This window comes from Lepidochelys kempii, chromosome 6, assembly GCF_965140265.1.
Source record: "Lepidochelys kempii isolate rLepKem1 chromosome 6, rLepKem1.hap2, whole genome shotgun sequence".
NCBI lineage: Eukaryota > Metazoa > Chordata > Testudines > Cheloniidae > Lepidochelys > Lepidochelys kempii.
The window spans coordinates 61,329,666-61,342,098 of NC_133261.1; the positions used below are offsets into that span (position 1 = coordinate 61,329,666).

Here is a 12,433-nt window from a genome sequence, read left to right on the forward strand (position 1 = left end):
CCCAAATTATTAGTGTACTTTATGGACTTTGTACAGACAAGGATTTGTTAGACGCACAGGGGGAAACAGAACGTTGGAATATGTGCTGCCAATAATTCATCCAGCAACTTACCAAAAAAAAAAAAATTCTCCAAGCTCTTATACTATTTTTCTTAGATAGAAGGTAAGCACTCTGTTTTCAAGCATCTCCATCCTATTTACTAGAAACTTCTTGTCCTTAAAGAGGCAATTCAAAATACGTCACAGCCCCTGGCAACGTTCTCTAGGCGGCTTACTTTAATTTCCATTCTATGCATCTGCAGTGAAATAGCATCCACTATGAATGTTTCACAGGAGAGTTCAGAACATCACCCAGTTGATTCTCTATCAGGTCTAAACTACCAATCAAAAACGGCCAACTCATGCAAACACCATAGTGGGCATGAAGGACTGGCTGTCTTCGCACACAGATAGTCTAGGATTGGATTTTTCTTTTTTCTTTTTCGTGAATGTAGGAGGAACTCAAGGTGTATTGAAGATGAACAGCAAATTGCAGTGGCCAGAAACAAGACCTTCAATGACTTAATGCACAAAACATCTACAAAGGGCACAAGTACCTAGAGCGGAGAAATTTAAGTGATGCCCAGAGCAAAAGATACTTTGACTCAGGGGTTCCTTAAGTACAATGGCTAAAGTGATCAGTAATGTGGTGGTTCTGATCTGGGCTTTCAGATAATTCATAGTTTTTAAACCATCTTCCTTACAAAAACTACATTTAAAGAAGAGGTTTTGTATTTTTGAAACAATTTAAACAGTATCCATGAGATCCAGGCTCTGTTTACATATTCTGCATCGCCATAGCACCTGGGTTCATAGCTGTACAAATCATAGAAAGACACCATCCCTGCCCCAAGAACAGACAACACAAATCAGACAGGAAACTCGGTGGAGACCAGAGGGAGGTTCTGTCTGTGCAGGCTTGGTGCTTTTGTAATGAGTGGGTCAAAGTATAAGTGCTTCTAGATTTGTGTTTGGAACTCCTGTTCATTTAAGCAATAATGCCACATGCAGAATTAGGAAAGGATATGTCCTTTGTCATCTAGACTGGGATTCCAGTCTTTTGATTTAGTTTCCTCTCCTGGATTTCTATTGGGGCAGGGCTCTACTCTATGGTTCAGTGCCTTGTCCTAGGTCTCACTTAGCACAGGACCTCCAAGCTATTCTCGGACTTTCCTAGGTCAAGACTGCATCCCCTATTTCCTCTGTGTCCCCAATGCTGTTGTCTAGCTATTGTTTGGAAGTGAATTCTTTTCTGCCTATCATTGCTCTCAATTTTACATTCCATTCAGGCTTTGAATTTCTATCTTGAGGGTAAAGCGGTTATTATTTTATAGCACCCACAAATGTGGTAGGTGCCCCTGAGAAACTACATAATACTCCCTTCTGTGCCAGTTGTGGACTTGACAAACAAATGAGAAAATATATATAACATACGCCATGGAAAAGTGAGGCAAAGAAGAATGAAGGTTGTGAGGCAAAGAAGAATGAAGTTATAGATGTAGGATAATATAGTTCCTACGTTTGAGATTTGAGATCAGAAAAAGATTTTGTTTGTGTTTCTATTCGGATTTCAGAGCAGTAGCTATCCCTGTACAGGAAGTGGGGTTTCCACTGAGATTTTAGAAGCTCAGCAAAGGACTGAATCAAGAGTTTAACCAGCCTGCCAGCAGCTCCCACTGTATACAGAAAAAAACCCCAAGTGGTACTTGCTGTTGGTCTATCAGTCATGCAATAAACATGCCGTCACTTGGAGAATGCATGTGCCTCACTCTGAGCTTTCCTGGGTCAGCCAGCATATACATGTAGCCATGCATTCAGAAGGCTGTATGTAGCTCCAGTGAGGGAGAAATCTCCCATCGATTAGGAGTAATTTATATTGGAACTTAGGTGAACGTTGTGTACAACTTTGTATATTTATTGACAGGAAATAGGTGCAATAAGATGATTTCTCTTGGGAGAATGCTGCAGGCACCACCTCCTCACTGAGTTTCCTATCCTCTTGACTTTACTGCCTGGTTGGCTTGTTAGGTTTTGTGCAGAGGTGCAGTTGGTTAGACTCAAGCAGCTGCTTTTACTTGTGTTGTTCAGTGTCATCACGAAAAGCATTACTGACTACCAGTTGTCCGTTATATTGCCGCCTTGCCGCCTTACCTCCTTTTGCTCTGGAATTGGTGGCTTTTAGGTGGGCCACGTTCCTTAAAGTGTTATGAAAGAGTGGCTAGCAACAGGTCATCTGTTACCATCTGAACAGGTTCTGGCAGCTAAATCTGAACAAAAAGGGGGTTTGTTTTGAATAGGACTTCCAACTATCTTTAAAAAAAATTTGCTGAGGTGCAGTTATAAATGTAAGTGTGCATAAATCTGGCATTCCACACACTAAAGGAAATACCACTGGGTTTATTTCAGTATGTGATCTAGCAACAGCATCAAGAGTGTCGAGTAGACTATGCCTTGTCAGGTGTTCCTCCTTCCCTTAAGCACTTACCAAACAGATATGGTTAGTATTGTACTGGGGTCAATATAGCTCCATTAAATTGCCAGTTTAACACACACAGCATCTCCCATGGTGGATGTCTGCCTCAAATGCTGAGTACTGTACACAGAAAATATGTATTAACAGTATATTAAGGAAGGTAGAGTAACCAGGAATCTTGTTTCCTCTGCATATACTTAAATTGAGCTTTTGGACTCTAGGTAATCTACTCCTTGTGTTTTTGTTCTCTAGGACTGTTCAATTAAAACTGTGCTTTCTCAGTATAAACAGCCCTTGCTGAGATCTGCTGTGAAGTTTCAGAAGGTCAGCACATGCCTCTCCCAACCGCCATGACTCTCACATTTTGTTGACTCTCTATGGTTTTAATTAAAGGGATTTTTGCTTCAAATGCTCTCCAGCCAATTAAAGGCATTTTATTCTGAGGAATCTGCTTCAGGCCCAGCATGTGTGGAGGAGGCAGGCCCAGTCAGGGCCATCAGTACACATACATGGAAAGGTGCAGAGCTCCTTCCAGAGCTCCCATTCTTTATAGAGCTTTTCAGCAGCTGCTGTCTCTGCAATGTGAAATTGCCTCCAGTGAAGATAGAAATTGCCCGATCCTCTAGGCATACCCCTGTAGATAGGTATTCAAGACTAGATGTAGGATTCTATCATTCCAGACAGGATGGGAAATTTGATTACTTTAGATGATTGCAGCCACTGAAACACGAAACTGCTGCAAGCCTGAGGAAAAAGTTTTCCGGTTTCGGTAACTTTCCCCCTACTGTTCAGTCCTCTTCCCCTCCCCCATCTTTTCACACATGTGCGTGTGCGCACACACAAGTGCAGTGTGGGCTTTTGCCCATCTCTTTACTTTAGGAATCATCATTTTATATCCCCTTTTTAATTTTTTCAGATTTCACATTTTGTGTAGTCCCCACCTCATGCTTCCTTACTTCCAGCTGGGAAGGCAGAAGCCTAACTGCCTTTGAAATTGCTGTAATGGGGGGTGCTTTGTTCTCCTCCCTAGACCAAGCATATCACCTCTATAATGAGCTTGTTATATGGACTGACCTATGGAGAAGGGCTGTGTATGGGCTGTGGACCATTCTTCTTGATTCTACAGAGCCTCAAGATTAGAATATTAACAAAAACTAGGGCAGCACCAGGTCCATATGATTCAGAGGAAGTTAGAAATTGAAAAGACCATCTCACTCCAATAACTTCTCCTGGGAAGACTTTCATAGCCAAATACATTTCACTGTCAAGATTTTCTTGCAGTTCAGCCAACATTTTCTTTCTTATTTTCATGCCATTACCCCTAGCTATGTCTCCGCGAACTAAACTAAATTCACTCTCTCCACCTTCAAATACATGAGGAGTGTTATTGTATCCCCTATATTTGTTGCTTAGTCAGGTTATACATATTTAGCTTTTTGTGATTCCTGAAGTCAGTCCCATGATAATTTGTATTGCCTTTCTTTGAACTATGTATCTAATTTGTCTAATCAATTTGTTTTTGATAACACCCATCACCATAGCCTCTAGGCATTTCCTAGCTACATTAGAGCTATATAGTGAGGACCCTAGTGGATATCATGGCATCTTCTGCTCTCCCCCTTCTCTGATTACAGGAAGATCTATTTAGGCTTTATATTTATAATTTATTTTGAATATCACTCTAGGTATTGTGGGCAGGGTTTTACCACATGCCCTAAAGGTGGTCAAACTCTGGATTTAGTATAATCTCTTTTGGAAGCTCATTCCACAGCTAGACCCGTGTCATCTCTCTCCCCCCCCCCCCCACACACACACTGCGAATACTTGATCTCCATCTCTCTCACACTCTGTGAGCTGCATTGTCCCAAAGAAATACAGCTGTCCTGGTGGAGCATGGATTGAAATGTGGCCATTGATGTAGCTCAGTTTTGACTCATTGTTGGCTTTTGAAGATCGGAACAAAGAGCTTCAACTAGCAACTGAAGCAGATTGAGAGCCAGTGGAGGGATCAGAGCCTGGGGTTATGGGTTCACTGTGGCCCCTTCCATTAAAGAGTATATAGCTGCATTCTATACAAACTGGAGCTTCTGCATTGCATCGGTGTAGAGTGTTACAGTGATCTAGTCTGGAGGTGGTGAATTGATCATTGTGGCCATGTCCTCATCCAAACTGCAATTTATCAGTGCTTTTATGGTTATGTAGTGCAGAGAATTGAACACAGTGTCTCAGAAAGTTTCTTCTCCATAATCTGATCTGATCCCTTTGCATATGCAACCCCAAAATTAAATTCCTCCTCTCTTTGCAACCATATCTTATTGTAAACTCGTATCTAATTTACTGTCTGTTCTCACTCCTAGGTGTGTCATTCTTCTTGCTTCCTAAGTTTCTTCCTCCCATTAAATATCTTTGTATTGAATTATTTTTCTCCAGGTATATTAGCTGCATTCTTCCAAAACTTTTTTCCCTTCTCCCTGTTTCTAACCTCTGTTGGAGTTTTTTATATTTCTCTATCCTTACAGATATTCACAATTTTCCCAATTTAGTATCATGTTAATGTTATTAGTGTGCTCTTTACTTCCTCTTCTAGTTATACTGAAACTGTTAAATAAGACTAGCTCTGACATTGATCACTGTGGTGATACTCCGCTAGGCACTTCCCCAACAGTCAATGGCTGTTTGTTACCCTTTGTTTTGTGGTCTTTAGGCCAGTTTCCAGTCCTCCTGACAACATTCTTATTCAACCCCATTGGAATTAATTTTTCAGTTAAAGATTCCTGAGACACAGCATTACATTACTGTGTTGTGGTCTGGAGAGTTAATACATCCAAAATGTGGGGAAATCCCCTGGAATAAAATGCATTCTGGGTTGTGTAATCTGTACCGTGAATCTGAAAGCTCCAAGTCTCACTGAATGTTCTCAGGAGATGTCTTCCCTGCACCTGTAGGAAAGCATTGTGGGTAATATGCACACTAGTTGCACTTACGAAACCATCCAGTGGAGATTATTTGAAGAATTAGCTGCATTAATTAGTATGGAACTCCAACATGCTTTTTTGATGGCACTGCAGCAGCAGCCATGTCAACAGATGTGGAGGAGGAGAAGAAAGATGAAAGCTGTTCTTTCTTCACTATACTTGCCGTTTTGAAAAGAGTTGTAAGAGAACAGGACCCCTTGTAAAGACTCAGTCCTTTTCAAGACATCTTTTGGCTGCTAAACTGCTTTTCAGGTCTGTCAGTGCTGAGGAGAGAATTATCGTTATCTCTCTTCATATCTTGTCTTAAAATCTGTGTTTCCCCATGCTGATGGCTTAGTGCCTCTCTCCCTTGCTGTTGCCCCTACGATGTAACTCTTGAATTTATTTGTTACCCTCTTACACCCCTGCTTTTGTAATGTATATTATTGCTATCTGGCGTATCATTTAAGTCTGCAGATCCTTTTTGTGTAGCTTGTATGGAAGATGTCATACAAAATGAAGTTGTGTTTTCTGCTGTTCCAAGATTCTAGAGAATCTCCGCAGAGGTTGAAATTAGGAAAGGAATTTGGAGCAGAGAGAGCCACTTTCTCCAACATGAAGATACTATATTCCCCTCCCTGGTAGGCTATGAGATCTTCAGGAACCGTTGCCTGCTACAAAATTGTCCTTTAGTTGTTGGTGTTAAAGGTGCTCAATAGGAAATTGGTGCTTACCTGAAATCCATTTTTTAAAATCTGTAGCCTACATCCCAAGTGCAATCCAGTCAGGGAGATATTCTATCAGCCGTACATATCTGCAGCTCTGACTTCTGCATTTCATTCACTAAAGTGGCAAAGTGTGGGCATGAAGGGAATCACTGGCGTTTACAGTGCACTTGAGTGGTTTCACCCTGAAGGTGGAAGGTGAGGTGAAAGTAAAGAGAATTAAGGAAGTAAGTTTGCTTAGGAATCAGAAGGCATTCAGTCAGATACCACGTTGATGAGAGTAGTAGAAGAACTTGAACAGACTAAAGCAGTCAACTAAAATTTACTTGGTGTAAATAATAATTTTTAAAAAACAGTTTCTGCTCTGGCAGAGGGGAATCCCTAATTGGCATGATAAGATATGTTAGTTTTCTGAATTTGACATATATACTCTGTGTTCTTCTGAACCTATTTGTGGAACAAATTGATTTAAGTCTCCCTCAGTAGGGAACTGAGCATGACATAAAATCTCAGACATTTGAACAAGAAACCTTTGAGCTATGTCATCTAAACCCTTTATTCTTATACGCTAATGAAACTTTTAATTAGGGAAGCTTTCTCCCCAGGGTGGGTGGGGTAGGTGCTCTCCTTTCTTCTCTGCGGGAAAAAAAAAAAAGTCATGATGTTACAGGGCTGCATGATTTATTTAATTATGGCACGATATTTTCCACCTCACCCTTTTTGCCTGTGTGTGTATTAGGAAGAACAGAACATGATTTATTTACTTTTTGAAAAATTAAATCCAGGAGAATTGAGGTAGAAATAAGTATGAACAAAACTCAAAGAAAACTTTTGCTAAGGTATAAATCTCCCTGGAATAAGTAAAACACACCCTTTGCCGCCACCCCTGCCCACCCTCCCTCCCTCCCTCAACTCTTAGCTGGTTTCCCTGTCTTTTGGCAGTCTCCAGCAAAATCTATTGCAGGGGCTCAGCAAGTCTGTCTGTTTCTGCTGGACTAAATACTGTTTTTAAATCTTGCCCACTATTAGGCTTCCCTGGATTAGAAAATCCCAGAATGTGAAACAAACCTCAGATCTAGGCCCTGAATCATGGGGAAACTTTGACAGCTGCAGACTCAGCAAACTGCCAGACCTTCAGCAATGGAATTTGTGGGATATCAGTAGTTACAGTGAGGCATAGTGCTGGTTGTGGCCAGGAAGAAAAGTATTGGAGGAAAGGGGAGTCACCATGGGTCCAAGGAAATACTTGGCCAGAGAGCTGATTGTACTGTATTCATAAGGAGAGCCAACCTTTCAGCTGAGTATGAGGGGAGGTTGAAGAGAAATATTTGATTTGGTTGGGAGGTATGGGAGTGTGTGGAGAAGGGTGGAGAGATCTCTGAAGGCTTGTATGAGCATGCTTGTTTTTGTGGGGCCTGTTGGAATGGAACCTTTAGCTTTTCTACTATTTTCTCCTTTTTTGGTTCCGACTCCTGCTCTTAAAATACAAATTTCGTCCTGTGACATGTACATCCCACTCCTTTGATTTTTCTTTGTCTCCTCACCCACTCGCTTCCCAGTACCTATTGTATTACTTGATCTCCTCTTCCTGACATCATCCTTCTGGGTTTTCTCTCCACATGTGTATTTGTTTTTGTCATCTTTTCTTCACATATTTGTTTTCCTCAAACAGTGCTAGTTAGTCTACCATGCCTTTGTCTTCTCCTCCCCCTTTGAGCCATCTCAGATGTCTTCTGTTGCTCACCCGCATCTCTCCTTTTTATCTCCAGGACCCCTTTCACGTCATCTTAGCAGTAATTAAGTCAAGCCACCAACAAACTTAGTGTGACACTCTGTCTGCATCAGAAACTTGTTTCTGTTTTTTTTTTTTACTGACCACCATGTAGTTTTTCATTTCTGCTAGCAATGACAGATGGAACAGTTGTTCTTCAAGTAGTGTTCCTATGGGTGCTCCACTGTAGGTGTGCTTGTGTCCCTGTGCTGCTGATTGGAGAACTTCGGTAGCAGTGTCTGTTAGTCCCGCACATGCGCTGTCTCTCTTTCTGCCACACAACGAGGCTGCCCGGGTGTGCAGGCTAACTCCCTTCAGTTCCTTCTCAACTGCCCTGGCTAGAGATGGAACTATTAACAGTCCATTAGCAACCATTACCTTTGTTTATATTTCTACTGCTCGTGAGTTGCCCCAGTAGTAGTTGTAGTTTTTCTTTTACACTTTCTCCCTCCACTTCCAAAAAGAGAGGTTTTATTGTCCTGCTTTTTTGTACCCCAGCAGGGTATGCCTGATTCACCAGGCTTCAAGAAGTTCCTCTCCTGCAAAGAGGCTATCCCTGTAGCAGGCAAGTACTCCTGCTGCATATGCTACAAGTGCAGAAGTGTGGTCTCTGCCAGCAACTCAGGCACAGGTCTCGCAAAGACAAGGGAATAGAGACAGAAGATCATTTTCATGGAGGCAATCCTCCCTGAATCTGTGCCGAAAGTCATCTGGCTGACATGAGTCTTCCCCACAGTCCTCAATATCCAAGGATGATGGGTTGAAGAAATCAGCTACTGACCACTCATCAAAAAAGATAGTGTGAAGTCCCCAGAGTGAGCCTCAAGCCACCCATAAACAATCTCTGTCACTCTTGGTATCCTCTGTACCATCAGCACCAAGATAATCCCAGCCCAGTACCCACAGCTCAGCACCAAGATAATCCCAGCCCAGTACCCACAGCTCAGCACCAAGATAATCCCAGCCCAGTACCCACGGCTCATGAAGATCTGGAGCAGCAGGTGCCATTGACATGCCTACAGACCCAATGGGCAGGGCACTGAGTCAATGGCACTGAAGGACAAAGGCAGAAGCTAGCACTCTAAGATGACGCTACTGGTGCGCACTGCTCCACCAGCACCATCATCAATGCTCCATTCAGCCCTGGAGTGGTCAGTTTGGGTAAGATCTCCAACCCCCTGGTACCGCCAGTGGCACCAAGTCGGTTGATATCACTGGAATTCCAGCACTAGAGAGACCTCCATATAGCCAGTGTACTGGAGTCTCCACTTCTCGGTGCTGGGACCTCAGTGCAAGTCATCTTCTGGCACAAGAGTCTTCCCTGCTGCTCTGCCACACTCGCCCACTTCCTAGTGCAGACTCAGACAGCGAACCAGAGGAAGCTGTATTACAGTACTCCTCCCGGGGTCCCTATGTTGCCCAATACCAACAGGGCCCCTGAACATACCCTCAGATGGCCCTACGACCACCGTCTTGGTACAGGCAACCATGGGCACCACCACCGGGCTCTATACCACCCCTCCAGTAGCCATACTGGGATCCTTGGGCTGCATATTGTCCTCATGCTTCTTGGGCTTCTAGCCTCACCCAAGAACCTCAAGACGCTCCCCTCGGCCATGGTGTACCAAACCTCAGAACCTCCGGAAGAGATCATAGAGGAAAAGGAAGATATTGAGGAAGAAATGACTCCAAGGACCAACAATATCCTCTTCCTCTCCAGATGAGGCCATCATGCCTCCGCCACCATCCTTCCAATGACTTCCACATTTTCCAGGACCTAGCAAAGAGAGTGGCAGATACTCTACAGATACCATTAGAAAACGTCAAGGACACCCATCCCAAGCTCCTTGACATTACAATCCTCCTCACCTTACAAAATAGCTCTGCCCATTAATGAGGCTCTCCTAGACCCCACAAAAGCCATATGGAAGAACACCGGATCAGTGGTGCCTAACTGCAAGTGGTCCGAATAAAAAAAAATATTATGTCGCAGCAAGGGAGATGGAATTCCTCTTCTTCTACCCTCCACTCAACTCCATTGTGGTGGACGCTATCAACTCTCGTGACCGGTTGTGAAGTACCACTGAATTTATCTTCCACTTGTAATTTGTGATTGAGACCATCTGCTATCGAGTTTTGAGTGGCCGGGAGGAAAGCCACTGATAGTGTGACATCGTGGGAAATGCACCAGTTCCACAGTCTCATTACTTCTGCACAGAAGGAGGGCAACCTGGCTCCCCACGTTGGCTCCCCACGTTGGTTAATGTAGTACATATACATTATATTGTCTGTTAGGACTCTTTATGTGTGATCCCTTGATCAGCAGGAGGAAATGGGCACAGGCATTCCTGACTGCCCTGAGTTTGAGGAGGTTGATGTGGAAGGATATCTATGTGGATGACAACCTGCCTTGTATTGTGAGATTGTTTAGATGCATGCCATCCAAACTATCAGGGATGCATTCGTGGTGAGAAAAAACCACGGGGAGGTTTGTGGAAAGAGGATCCCCTTGCAAACATTTACTGCGTCTTTACTCTAGTCTAAGGACAGTGGATAGTGACAGATAGTTGTCTAGCCTGTCTCTGGTCTGGTCTGTAAAGTTAACAGAACCACATCTGGTGGCATCGCACCTGGCATGTGGTATTACCACTGTGCCTGCTGCCATATGACCCAAGAGTTGTAGACAGTGTTTGGCTGATATTTGTGGGCTGTTTTGAATGGTCTCTGAGTGTGGCCAAAGGAAGGAATCTGTGTTGAGGTAGGAAAGCTCTGGCCTGTAAAGAGTTGAGTTCGACACCTATGAATTCCAGATCCACTTCACTGGAGTGAGAGTCGAAATCTGTTCACCATTTATCTGAACAAGAAATGTTTACGCTGCTGCTTGAGAGCAGGGCTGGGGCAACACTCCCTGGGCAATGCTAGTCTTTCCCTGGGGCAGAGACCTTCTCTATGCCTTACCTCCATTCCCGCTATTGGTGAAGAGCCTATTAAAAATAAAGAGAGAGCGCGTACATCACACTGATTGCTCCCACTTGGCTGACACAGACTTGGTACCGTTACCTGTCACAACTCGCAACATGCCCACCGATCTCTCTCCACTCCAGAACTGCTGTTGCAGAACAAAGGATGCACCCTACATTCCAACCTGGGAATTTCTTCGCTTCAAGGCTTGGCTCCTTCATGGTTCCAGTGTATAGAGAGCTCCTGATTGAAGGAGGTACAAGAAATACTACTACACAGTAAAAAGTCTTCAACACGATGGACTTACCTAAAAAAAAAAAAGAAAAAAGTCCGGGTTTCGGATATGGTGCACTTCCCATCAAATCTCCCTGACATCAGTGGCTTTTCCAAAGATCTTAGATTATGTACCGACTCTAAGAAAAAAAATCGGGACTATCTCTGAGCTCCCTCCATATCCACTTGGCAGTGAAATGCTGCTATAGCTGCCAGATAGAACGATACTCAGTGCTATCTCAACCGATCACAGAACAATTCCTTAGGAGTATAGTAAACTTCCCCCACAACCCTGACATCCTACTCCCTTATGGGACCTGAACCTGGAATTGAGAGGCCTGACTAGACCTCCCTTCGAACCTATGGCCACCTGCTTACTTACACACCTTTCCGTGAAGACGGCTGTCCGGATAGCAAACACCTCGGCTAGGTGAAAGAGTGGCTCTGATGGCACATCCCCTGCCCCCCCACGGTATTCTTTTGGGACAAGGTTACGATCAGACCACATCCAAAATTTACCCTTAAATTATCCTCTCCATTCCACATGAACCAATTGATTTACCTTCCAATTTTCTACCCCAAACCTCACCATGACATCAGGGAGGCTATTACACACACTAGATGTCAGGAGAGCCCTAGCCTTTTACCTGGATAGGACAATGGTTTTCAGGAAGTCTCCTAAAGTTTTCCTCCTTATTGCGGGAAGATCTAAGGGCTCAGCAATATCAGCCCAGAGACTCTCCAAGTGGGTTTCAAACTCCATTAGGCAATGTTATCAGATCCGCAGCATGACCCTGCCAGATAGCATTTGCACACACTCCACAAAGTCAATCTCTTAGTCTGTCACCTTCTTTAAGAATGTCCCTATCTCAGGAATCTGTAGAGTGGTGACATGGGCGTCACTCCACATCTTTCCAGATCCTTATGCGATCACTGGAGACTCCACCTCAGATGCTATCTTTGGCTCCACAGTATTGTCATCTCTAACTGACCTGACTCCAAAGCCCCAGCCCTCCAGTAGGGATAGTGCTCAGGGGTCACCTACAGTGAGCACCAATAGGGACGCTACTCGCAGAAGTAGTAGTAGTTACTCGCCCTATGCAGTAATGATGCTTCTTCAAGATGTGTCCCTCTTATGGATGCTCCACAGCCCACCTCCTCCCCTCTACTTCGGAGTTCTTGTCAGTGACTCTGTGGTAGAGAAAGAACTGAGGGAGGTTAGCCCATGCACACTGGC

General features: G+C 43.8%; 1 protein-coding gene across 5 annotated transcripts in view; it reads left to right on the forward strand.

Moving 5' to 3' along the window:
• Positions 1–12,433, forward strand: part of CSTPP1 (centriolar satellite-associated tubulin polyglutamylase complex regulator 1) — a 145,964-nt gene that overhangs the window by 53,730 nt on the left and 79,801 nt on the right. The window lies entirely within an intron of this gene.